This window comes from Maniola jurtina, chromosome 7 (assembly GCF_905333055.1).
Source record: "Maniola jurtina chromosome 7, ilManJurt1.1, whole genome shotgun sequence".
NCBI classification, from domain to species: Eukaryota; Metazoa; Arthropoda; class Insecta; order Lepidoptera; family Nymphalidae; genus Maniola; species Maniola jurtina.
In genome coordinates, this window is record NC_060035.1 from 824,150 (window position 1) to 835,871 (window position 11,722).

Genomic DNA, 11,722 nt, shown 5'->3' on the forward strand with positions numbered 1-11,722 from the left:
CTGCTCCTAGTTCCTGCACCATGTTACACTGGTACTGTAAACTGTTGCTATTCCACGCTCTTTAACATGGGATCTATCCGAGAGCGACGTTTTGACTCGCAAGTTTACGGCTGATGATTTAAATTGAAACTACTGGTAGTGTTGTTTGCTTTTCAGTTTGGACAATATTATTATTACTAGATGATGCCGCGACTATATGGGTTAAGGTTTTTAACAATCCCGTGGAAACTCTTTGATTTTCCAGGATCAAAAGTAGCCCATCTCCTACTCTGGGATGCAAGCTATTTCTGTACCAAATTTCATCAAAATCGGTTTAACGAATGGGCCAATAAAAGCTTACAGAGAGACAAAAAAACAGACACGCTTTCGCATTTATAATTTTTATATTAGTATGGAGTATGGATTAAACTTATTCAGGTACCTACTTTGAAAAAAAGATAGACCGTTATCGAACTGATAAAAATTACGATAGAAATGAAAAGAAAAATGTAAGTAAATGTTTATACTTTAAAGAAAGAAAAAGGTACATAGATTTTTTAATTTGATGAAAACAATAAGTAGAAATGAAAAAATGTAATGTTGCTTTAATAAAACCGAATATATTTTACTAGCAACTAAAAAGTATTACAAAAGCATGAGGAGGAATCTGAGAAAAGCAAAAAGTCTTAATTTTGATGTATTTAACATTAGAGGGAGCAAAACATCTAAGTGGTAACAGTTCTTGTAGAGATATTCCGCGAAAAATATTACATATGGTTATACTTAGACACGAGCGTAGCGAATTCAGAGATTTTCAATAACAAAATTAGAGCAAAAACTTTTTGTTAGCACAAAAACTTGCACTGTCGAAATCATCGTAAAAACTATCTCGTGGCACAAAAACGGAAATGATCTCAAAGGTGCATGTTTTTTCCACAATATCTATTTAAAAACTTGAAAAAAAGTGCTACATAGATAAAACTAGATAAAATTATCAATTCCGGCATCAGTTTTCCCCTCCACTTTTTAACCCCCGACCCAAAAAGAGGAGTGTTATAAGTTTGACGTGTGTATCTGTGTATTAGCCACCTTTCAAACAAAAAAACTAAATTAAAATCGGTTCATTAGTTTAGGAGCTACGATGCCACAAACAGATACACAAACACACGTCAAACTTATAACACCCCTCTTTTTGGGTCGGGGGTTTATTAGGTTTACAAAATATAAAGTCATGTTACAAATAAAACGTTATTGCGTAACGTTGTTTAAATAAGCAAGCAATATCACATAAAATAACTGACGTAAATACATTCTCATCTACAACAATTTTTTGCGGATCTCTAAAATGTAAGTGTGAACGCAAAGCATAACCGTTACGAGAGATTACTCTTTAACAAAAGGATGCAGAGTAAAAAAACGTGCAAAGGGCCTAATGGAATCTTTAGGCAAGATATTATCAGAGCAGTCACGTAAAATATTAGATAGGTATTCCTAAATAAGGAGAATTTTAACGAGTTTGCGAGTGAAAGCGTAATATTATTTAGGCAAAAAGAGTTCGGTACTTACAGGCTCTTATCAACTCTCTTTCAGGGTTCAATGTTTTAAATTGCATGGAAACCTTTAAGTAAAAGGTTTTGGGTATCTTATACTTAACCAAGGCCACTGACATAGCCCAAACTATTAGAAAGCTGAAGAGACAGTGGGCAGGCCATGCCTGTCGTAGAGGCGATGGCCGTTGGAGCCGGTAAGTCCATGAGTGGAGACCGCGTTTAGGCAGGCGTGGAACGCCCTCCAGCACGATGGACCGACGATATAAAGCGGCTGGCGGGAAGTGGCTGAATGAGGACGGCTGAGGACCGGGTGTGGTGGCGCTTATAGGGAAGGCCTATGTCCAACAGTGGACGTCCACAGGCTGATGATAATGATACTTAAACAAGCAAAACTTTCATGATATACATATTTGATTATCATTAAAAATATGCACCTACTTATTTGGTTTCTTGAAAAACACTACAACGTTTAGATATGATTTTGTATGTAGATAATGTTTTATTTTCCAAAATCTAGATAGGCATCATTCCTGAGTTCTACGGGAAGTGCGCAGGTATAGTAGGTATTAATTTTGTGTGTAAAGAATCAGCCTCGCTGTTCAGCACCATTCTAGTCTTGGTAATTATGGGTTAACTAGCTGATGCCCGCGACTTCGTTCACGTGGATGTAGTTTTTTAAAATCCCGTGGGAACTCTTTGATTTTCCGGGATAAAAAGTAGCCTATGTGCTAATTCAGAGTATAATCTATCTTCATTTTAAATTTCAGCTCAATCCGTCCAGTAGTTTTAGCGTGAAGGAGTAACAAACATACACACACACACACACAAACACACACACACACACACACACACATACAAACTTTCGCCTTTATAATATTAGTGTGATAGTAATAATATCATATTGAGTGAAACGATTATTTATCCATTAGACCTTAGAGCAAAGAGATTGTGTAAAAATTTCAGCTTTACAACTTTTTAGCTTCTGAATGAAACTGTTATCAAAATCGAGGTGATTCCAGAAGTACCCAGGAAAAGGGCCGATACCTACAATATTTAAGAATACAAAAATAAACAGAGAATTTTAAAGTAATAGCAGGAAATTAGTTGAAAGTAATCAAAACAGAATCGGTTGTTGACCAACAAACTTCTGCTTGGAGAGTCTAAGCGATTTCCGATTGCTCCTGTTCCCTCGATGTTGATGATTTGTGTTTGAGTTATTACAAGTATAATATCAGGAATATTTCGAAATTCAAGGCTGTCTGGAGTACAAGATTAATATACAAAACATTAGTTGTGTTAATTACTTTTGAATATTGGTTGAAAATAACTTTAGTTGGAGACGGGAGGCGGGTGGATGAAGAAGGCGGAGAACCTCTTGAAAAGGCCTATGTCTAGCAGATTGATGCATACAGGCTGATGGATATATCATATTATCATATACATAGGGCACATCTGTTAGCCTTTAGTCCAGCAGTGGACTGTAATAGCTGTGGTCATAGGCTATTGATGATGATTTATGATATAAGTCATGAATCATATGACTCATATGATTATTACCATAAATTTCTTAAAGCAAAACTCCCATTAAGAAAGGATTTTCAGAAATTCCTATGGGTTCATCAAAAACTGAATTCCTGCAGATGAAATTGCAGAAAAACTTGGCACTAAATAAACTACACAAAAAAATCATTGTAAAATTCAAGAACGTGGTTTCAAAATAATTTCGCCTTATACTGAAATCTCGAAAGGCTTATAGGTCTTAAACTACACAAAAAAAAAAATGTAAAATTCAAGAAGTTTTAAAAATAATTTCGCCTTATGCTAGGATTTCAAAGGGCTATAGATATTATTGGGATTTTGACCATGGAAATATCGAGTAGGTCTTGACTAGAGACAGTATCTTCATTCAAAACAATAATAAGACAAATAAGATTATATACGGCTTTCTTCAGCGAAACAAGCCTGACCTATATGGTTAATACGATAAAGAGGGTTAAGGCACTTACGCCAAGAAATACTACTACAAAACATACATACAGCGTAAGGTGAAATGACGACGCATAAGGGAGTATGTAACGTAATCCTTACTGGGTTAATGAGCTTACCCCTAAAGTAACGTAAGAGAAACTTAATTCCCTTTTACATTTTAAGTATAATGCTGTACAATGTAACTCAGTTTTATCCTATTTTACTGTAAAAGTGTACGGAATACCTAACTGCAGTAATGAGTTTCTCGTTAGATATTTAGACCAGGTGGCACATTTATAACGCCCGGCAATGAAGTAATCAGATTTTCTTCGTTATTTAGGCTAAGTAGACATAGAGGGCTTCACAATTTGCAAATTTTATTAAACCCAAACCCCTTTGGTTTCTGCACGGCATCGTACCAGAACGCTAAATCGCTTGGCGGCACAGCTTGGCCGTTAGGGTGGTAACTAGCCACGGCCTAGCCTCCCACCAGACCAGAAATTTAGAAATTATAAAATTCCAAACCCCTGCCGGGAATCGAACCCGGGACATTCCACTAATAACACCACCGCGCTTACCACCACGCCAGGGAGGTCTCTCTCTAGGTATTTCTACACAGACTTATTTATGAATCGGTCTAATTCCCACCAAGTACCTATAAAACAAATCTGACAAGCTAGATTTTATCAATGGAGAAATATCAAACCTATTACAACGGACGTGAGCTAACCATTAAATAAACAATATCAATTGGCTAAAGCCCTACTTATGGTGCAACTACGTACGCTTTCACGGCTCCTAATATTTTAATTTATTGGACGCTGCAATGGCGTTGCGTCAGCTGCAGTCACGATTTGATGCCCCTTGAACATCGAGTAATACGTAAGGGAAGAGAAGACATGGCATCCTTATTTATTTAGAGACAAGTAAGGGTTGAAATGCATGGAAAGCCGTATTTTAAATAAGTATTTCTTTAAGTTTATTTGTAAGTATTTGTATTATTTGCTGCTGTGTTATGATTTGGTGTACTGTGTTTGCGCTATGGCCCCTAATAAAAGAATATTAATTTGTTTTATTTGTTTATTTAAGTAAGCTCTAGACCTATGCCGTGCTAGCCATGATAGCTCAATAGTTAAGACGTCCGCCTCCTATTGAGGAGATCAGGGAATCAAAAATATCGATTTACAGTTACTGTTTAAAAAAATATACTGTGCACTTTTTAGTGTTTATCTACTTACAAGATTTATTTGCGAGCTACACGTCATATTAGATTTTTTTCAAGAGTAGCTCGCCAATCAAGCACACAAAAATGGCAAGACTAAAATCTATATCAATATTTTGAGGAAGGGATGTCTTCTGGTTGAGACATTTTTTAATCTGATTTTCTGATCTGATAAGTACTAATCTAATCATCACATATACAAAATGACAACTGCACGTCAACATGTCACGCACACTCCTTTACTGATTCTGACCCAGTGGTCCAGTATTTTGGCAGACAGGATTATCACGTAAAATAATGGACCATAGCATCTCCTTTTCGAGAAGAGGCGTTTAGTTCTTGACCGTTAGCCATTTTGTGATTCTACCAGATACCTTTCAATTTAAATCATCAGCTACACGCGTTGTAAGAAAAACTTAACCTTCTTTTTTAAAGAACAGACGACTTTAGATTGGGTTTGATAAAAAGCAACTTTAGATTATCAACATCTTTTGCGATGTCGGATGATTTAGCTGGTTTCAGTTTTCAATAGAATCACTACTTTCTTATTGAATTGATACGCAACGGTGTTGCATTAGGGACTTGAAAGATGATACAGCATAAATGCATTAAGCATTTTCTTTTGGATTCACCTAATTTAGATTCGAGATTAGGTAAGTTGTAAGTATGATCCAAAGTTCGAGTAAAATATAAAAAAAAACTTGTTATAAATATATCTGGATTAATATTGCTTTTAAACTACGAAAGTTCTGTGTGAATCGGGTAATGGGCATATGCGTGATTTGCTCATAAATTAGTAGCTTAGCTTAGTAGCTTCATAAATTGCTCAGATTTTTACAGAGTAAATAAAATTAAGGGTATGATAAAGCTGGCACACAGCACTGTAAAAGCATTTAAATAAAAGTATATAAAAAAGCTCTGACGATTTTTTGGTGTCACCACATTCAGCGTATCACCTAAACACTTGAACAGTGTTATAAAACTTCACTCGACATCAAAATTCCTCCGAGCCCGCAAATTGGCTATAAAGTCGGCACCGATGCAGGCGTGGAGAAATTCCCGATAGCTATGGAGCCTGGTGCATCGACGCGACGAGCGGATGGGTGACGTGAGACGACGCTTGCATAACAATGCTGGCGTCCTGCATCTACACATGTACCTACTTGAATGACGACGGTGGCGCTATGAGTTTACTTGCCTTGCGAGCTCTGTCCCAGACGTACTTGCTCGTATTTGTAAAGAAAAGTGTAAATTAAAATTTATAACACCCCCAACAAGTGAAGGTTACAGGAACTAGACAAGAGCTGATAACAATCAAACGGCTGAACCGATTTTCTTGGATTATGGCTAAGAACACTCTCGATCAAGCCACCTTTCAAACAATGAAAAGTAAATTAAAATTGGTTCATTAGTTTAGGAGCTACGATGCCATAGACAGATAGATACACAGATACACACGTCAAACTTATAACACCCCTCTTTTTGGGTCGGGGGTTAAAAACTAGCAAAAATACAAAATTCCAAAACATTTTTATTCAATTAGACTTTTACAAGTGCATACTTTTGAATCGTCAAAAGCATATACCAAACGCCCGTGGCGTCGATCTCATGAGAATTTAGATAAATCCTTATTTCTTGTCTACATTAGGTAGGTATAAAGCGAATCTGTGTGAACAGCTATCTAGGTACGAGGCTCCAAGTATAATAGAATCCTTATAAAGATCTCTGAGTTTGTTACGGATCCTTACATCGCCGTGCAATGAAAAAGTCTCAGGTTCGATTGCCGATCGGATCTTACGAATTTTGTTATTAAATAACTAAAAGCATATTTTATTTACTATTAACAGTCCACATAAACTCAAGAGAGTTTAAGGATGTGAAGATGTACAATATATAATTTATTTTCCTGTTATATAAAAAGTAAAGAAAAATTAGGATAGGATAGGAAATTAGGATTTAAGTCGTTTAGGTTAGGTTATTTGTATTATAGTTCACGTAGGTATATTAATAAGATTTTTTTAAAGATATCTTAAAAAAAAATTCTATTATAAAATTCTTCAAAGTTCAAAATGGAAAATTCGAGTTGAGTCGAGCATATTTTATTTACCTCCCTTTATAAAGGCTCTGTCGATGTTTTCCATAAAGTGTAGTGGTCAGAGGCAATCAGTAGGGTGGTCGGAGCCCACAATTTGTATGGATTAATTAGCATACCCGGAAGAAAGTAGGAACTGGGAGAAAGCAATCAGCAGAGCTTTTTAATTATCTCCGAATATTTTGCGGTTAAAAACGGCCGGGAATTCGGGATGGGAGGGAGCCGCGAGCGAGTGCGTCCCTTTTCTAATTCTTATTAAATCCAGCAGATTATGCTGTAATAAAATTGTCCAATAATAAGAAATTCGTCTGCGATATTACCACAAAGACATCAAATAAATTACTGACCTATATTTAGCTATCTATTGGAAGTACTTTTCACCGCGTTTTCTGACTGTAACAAAAATTCTCTGTATATTTTTAATGTAAATAATAATAAATAAATATAATAAATAATAGCCTCATCGGGGGTGACAGAAGGGCTGGCTCATTTTTTGCGCAACGGATCAGCCTGGCTGTCCAACGCGGAAATGCAGCCAGTATTCTTGGCACCATTCCACGCGGGCATGATTTGTATTGTAATCAGACTAGCTTTAAGTTTTATTGTAATATTTTTATATGGAAGTACTGACTTTGTAAAAAAGAATGGTTGAAATATTAAATCATGATCTACAGATTTTCTTGAATAACTGTGGATCATTACTTTCTTGTAATATTGAGTATATTACAAAAAAGTAATGATCTAATAGACTAGATAACGACCGCGACTTCGTCCGCGTGGATTTACGTTTAAAAAATCCCATATTGACTCTTTGATTTCCCGAGATAGAAAGTAGCCTAAGTTCACTCCCCAGGTCTTTAGGTATAGTCATACCTAATATTTATTCATGCAAAAACTCACGACGAACCGTTGCTCTGTTGTGCCATGATTCAAGAACAAACCTTGTATATTACACCTTTGTATATTACAAACACATTTTTGCATAAATAATACATGTATTAGAAGGATTTTACACAGATCAAAACATCGAAATTAAGTTTTTTTAAACTATAATTTTAAAGAGACATTGCCATGATATTGTCACATAAATATTAATTACTGCCCATACAAGATTCCATTACGAGAAGCAAGAATCTTAATTGATTAAATTAATTATGACATATCGATTGAAATTACAGATATCGTTTATCTGATCGGGGTTCGGTGACAGACGGACGAACATCTTTTAGTGTTTTGCGGTTCAAGAAAGTGCAGTCAAGCATGAAATTATGTTTTATTAAAGGGATCCGTACAAAAATGTTTTTATTTGCTTAGTACAAATGTAGATTTTTTGATTTTTACTGTTAGGTACTTTGAATAAAGATTTTAGAATAATAAAAATACACGTTTCTTCAACAGTTATTTTGAATACTATTTAATTACAATGTCTAGGTCTTTTTAACTCCATTTTTGCGGTTTCTAGATCTCTTAACTGCACTTTACGTACACGATATTAGAGCCATAAGAGTCATAGAGAATCAGGGCCCCTTTCAAAACTGATGCCCACAACTTCATTCGTGTGAAAATGTAAAAAAAAATCTGGAACCTTGCTTTCCGAAATGAAAGCTTCTTATTGCTGTCTTCAGGATACAAGCTACCTATGGGTTCAATATCGTCAAAATCGATTCAGCAATCGAGTCGTGAAAAGGTTACAGACAGACAGATAGATAGTATTAAGCAGATGGATTAATTTTCTTTTAATGTTAATCATGATAAACTTTCCCCTCCAACTAAGCGTAAAAATTGTGCTAGGAGTAGGTATGTTAATAATGCAACGAGTGGGGTTTGAACCAAAACCTTTCGGATTTCAGTCCGCTCGTCAACGGTTGAGTTATTGTGGTTTAATTGTTGCAATCCAAATTGCATTAAGGGTTACCAAAAAGTTAAAACCTGATTCGCAAAACCCTCTTATCAGTGCCGGCGATGAAAATTAAGTATTGAAAAGGTGATAAATTCCTCGAGGCCAAAAATGAGATTGCGATCTCAACGGGTGTACACATATGGCGTGCAGTTGACATAACCGGCTGTAAAATTCATAAGTAAGGTAGTTAAACGCAAAAAAACGGTTAGCAGCGAGCAGACTCTCGTAAGCAGGGTTCCGTACAGTACCTACGTACATGTTATCAGAAAAGCATTGGTGATCTAAGAAAATTCATCCAATAAGCTTATTACCTTTTCAGGGCCCATCCGCCTAACTGATTTTGATGAAAGAAACAGAAAATATGTAGCATCCCGGAGAAAGACATGAGCTACTTTTAATCCATGAACATCAAAGAGTTCCTACGAGATTTTTAAAAGCCGAAATCAACGCGGATAAAGTCGCGGATATTATTTAAAAAAAGGTCAAATGCGAATCAGACTCGCAAACGAAAGATTGACTCGAGCTCGAATTTCATATGAAATAACACTGTTTTTGTGTTGTTACCATAAATTCACGGTTTTCAGATTTTTTCCTTTACTTGTGCTATAAGACATTGCTATCTGCCTTTCATGATCCTAGGTCATCGGGAAGTAAGTGCTCGATAGATTTTGATTCCCTTTAACGTTATTAATAAATAAATAAATAAATAAATAAACTTTTATTTCAGGCCATTAGACCCATAATTGTGTTAGTATGACAAATCACTTAAACTATGTTAGTAGGTACTTATTTCTAGCTTAACAACTAATATATCTATATATAATCTATAACTAAAACTATAACTAAAAAGCCCGAGGGAGCCTTTTGGCGCCTATGTGCGCACCCCCCCCCAGCACCTCCAGAGAGGACTATCTAGTTTTCTGGCCAATGCCAGCATTTTATTAACAGACAGCAAACGAATTGTCAAGTGATTCTAAAAGGGTTTATTTTTCTCTGGACCTATAAGGAATCCTAAAAAACGGGTGCATTGGGTGACGTATGACAGTGGTCAAGAATCAAAATGTAACTAAGGCGCTATTCCATAGACCAACATTACATCGGGGGACCGCGCTAAAGAAGAATGAATGGAAGAGTGCACTTAAATACTTCGGTTCTTCATATTGTAATACCGAACCCTAAAAACACCACCCAGCGATTACAAAAAACACCAGTCAAAGGGTTCAGTTGTTTTCAATAAAATTGAGTTTTGGGAACTCGTTTATTTAAAGATCCATATTATATCACGCGTTATCCCAAAGTAGGGAAGCGTGGCAAAAAATGACGTGAAATCCAAGCTTAATATTATAAAGAGAGAGGAGAAATGTTTTTGACATTATCCTTGGCACATAAGTTCAAGAAACGTACAAAGTAAGGGTTGAATTCTTTTTCGGGTAAGTATTAGGTTACTAATTTTTTTTTTAGGAAAGTTTATCGCGGGCATCAGACACGATTCTCAAAAGCGGTGATAGCCTAATGGTTAAGACGTCGGTTTCCTAACCATGGGGTCCGAGATTCGATCCTGCGCACGCACCTCTAACTTTCCGGGGTTATAGGCGTTTTAAGCAATTTAAAACCACTTGCTTTAATGGTGAAGAAAAAAAAACATCGTGAAGAAATGCTTGCCTCAGAGTTCTCCATAATGTTCTCAAAGTGTTTGAAGTCTCTAGCACATTCTGAGAGGAGAGCCATGCTTAGTAGTGAGCCGGCACTGGGTTGACCATGATGACTGAAAAGTACTAAATGTCCAAACACAAAGTCCTATACGCAGGCTAACATAATTAAGTATACATTTAAACCTAAATATTCATACTGTTGCGGTTTGAACAGACGTTCTAAACAAACAAGACACAAGCTGTGCCGACTTCACCGTTATCTAAATTTTAACATTTCACCAAAGATAATTAAGTGAAGTATAGAGTGACTTTCAAGAGCATTTTCATTTATTAAACCTCATACAAATACTATAAAAAGTCCTGACTCACTCACTAACTGACTCGTCAATGTCCAGCCCAGTTTTTTGGAGCTAAAAAGCTGAAATTTTGCAGGTTCCCTTTATGAAATAGTAAGGCTAGATTTTTCAAAATCCCCAAATGAGGGAAGTCACGGGCGCTGACTAGTTTAATAAAGTATCATGCTTTTACTAAAGCTATTTATTCAATGTTCAAATCACGAAAGTGAAAGCAAAATGCAGCATTATTTTCTAAGCTTTCGATTACTGATGCCAAGCATTTCGAGAAGCAAATTCTACTGAGAAGAGGTAGGAAGAAACTCAACCGTTTCCTCTTTTCGAAATTGATTGTCATAAGTTAGCGCATTTGAGAGAAGTGAAAAGTAGCCAAGAGGCTCTTTTTACATGGCTAATTATTATTATTTTTGTCACATTATTCTGTCTGTCACTAATATTAAGTTCAAATATCGTTGCATTTCACACTCCTCACGAGATAAGTGAAGGAACATTGGAGGAACATAGAGCCATTATAGACGACGCGCTGAGAGACGCCGATGACAGATGACGGCTAAACTCTCGGGCGTTGAGTAATGAACTGGAGTCCATTACTCATTACCATAGATATATGATACCTAGTACCTACTAGATACATACTTACAGTTTTCTATGTTGAATGAAAATAACTTCATGTACCGAAGTTCACCGAAGAAGAAAAAAGAAATGTGACCACTTATTTCATCAAAACATAACAACAATGATTTTAGCCCATTATTCAATACACTGATTTACTAAATACTAGATATACATTTACGTGAAAGCGTCTGAAATAAATAAGGTTTAGGAGTTATGAATTATGATCGTAGCTTATTCGGCTCTGAGAAAAATGTTCTAACAGCAATTTTTAACAAAAAATTAATAAATTTCACAAATGCTAAGTAATTACCAAAACAGTTGATAGGTAATTTAAAAAAAAATCCCAAAGGTAGCAACTGTTCCAAGAATCATAAACTCAATGCAAACTTAA

General features: G+C 35.9%; 1 long non-coding RNA gene across 1 annotated transcript; it reads left to right on the forward strand.

Annotated features, from left to right (window-relative positions):
* The first annotated feature begins 2,197 nt into the window (after window positions 1–2,197).
* Window positions 2,198–7,753, forward strand: LOC123867265. The gene is made up of 2 exons (XR_006796369.1): window positions 2,198–2,254; window positions 7,653–7,753. It is a non-coding gene; the product is annotated as an uncharacterized LOC123867265 (long non-coding RNA).
* The last annotated feature ends 3,969 nt before the right edge of the window (window positions 7,754–11,722 follow it).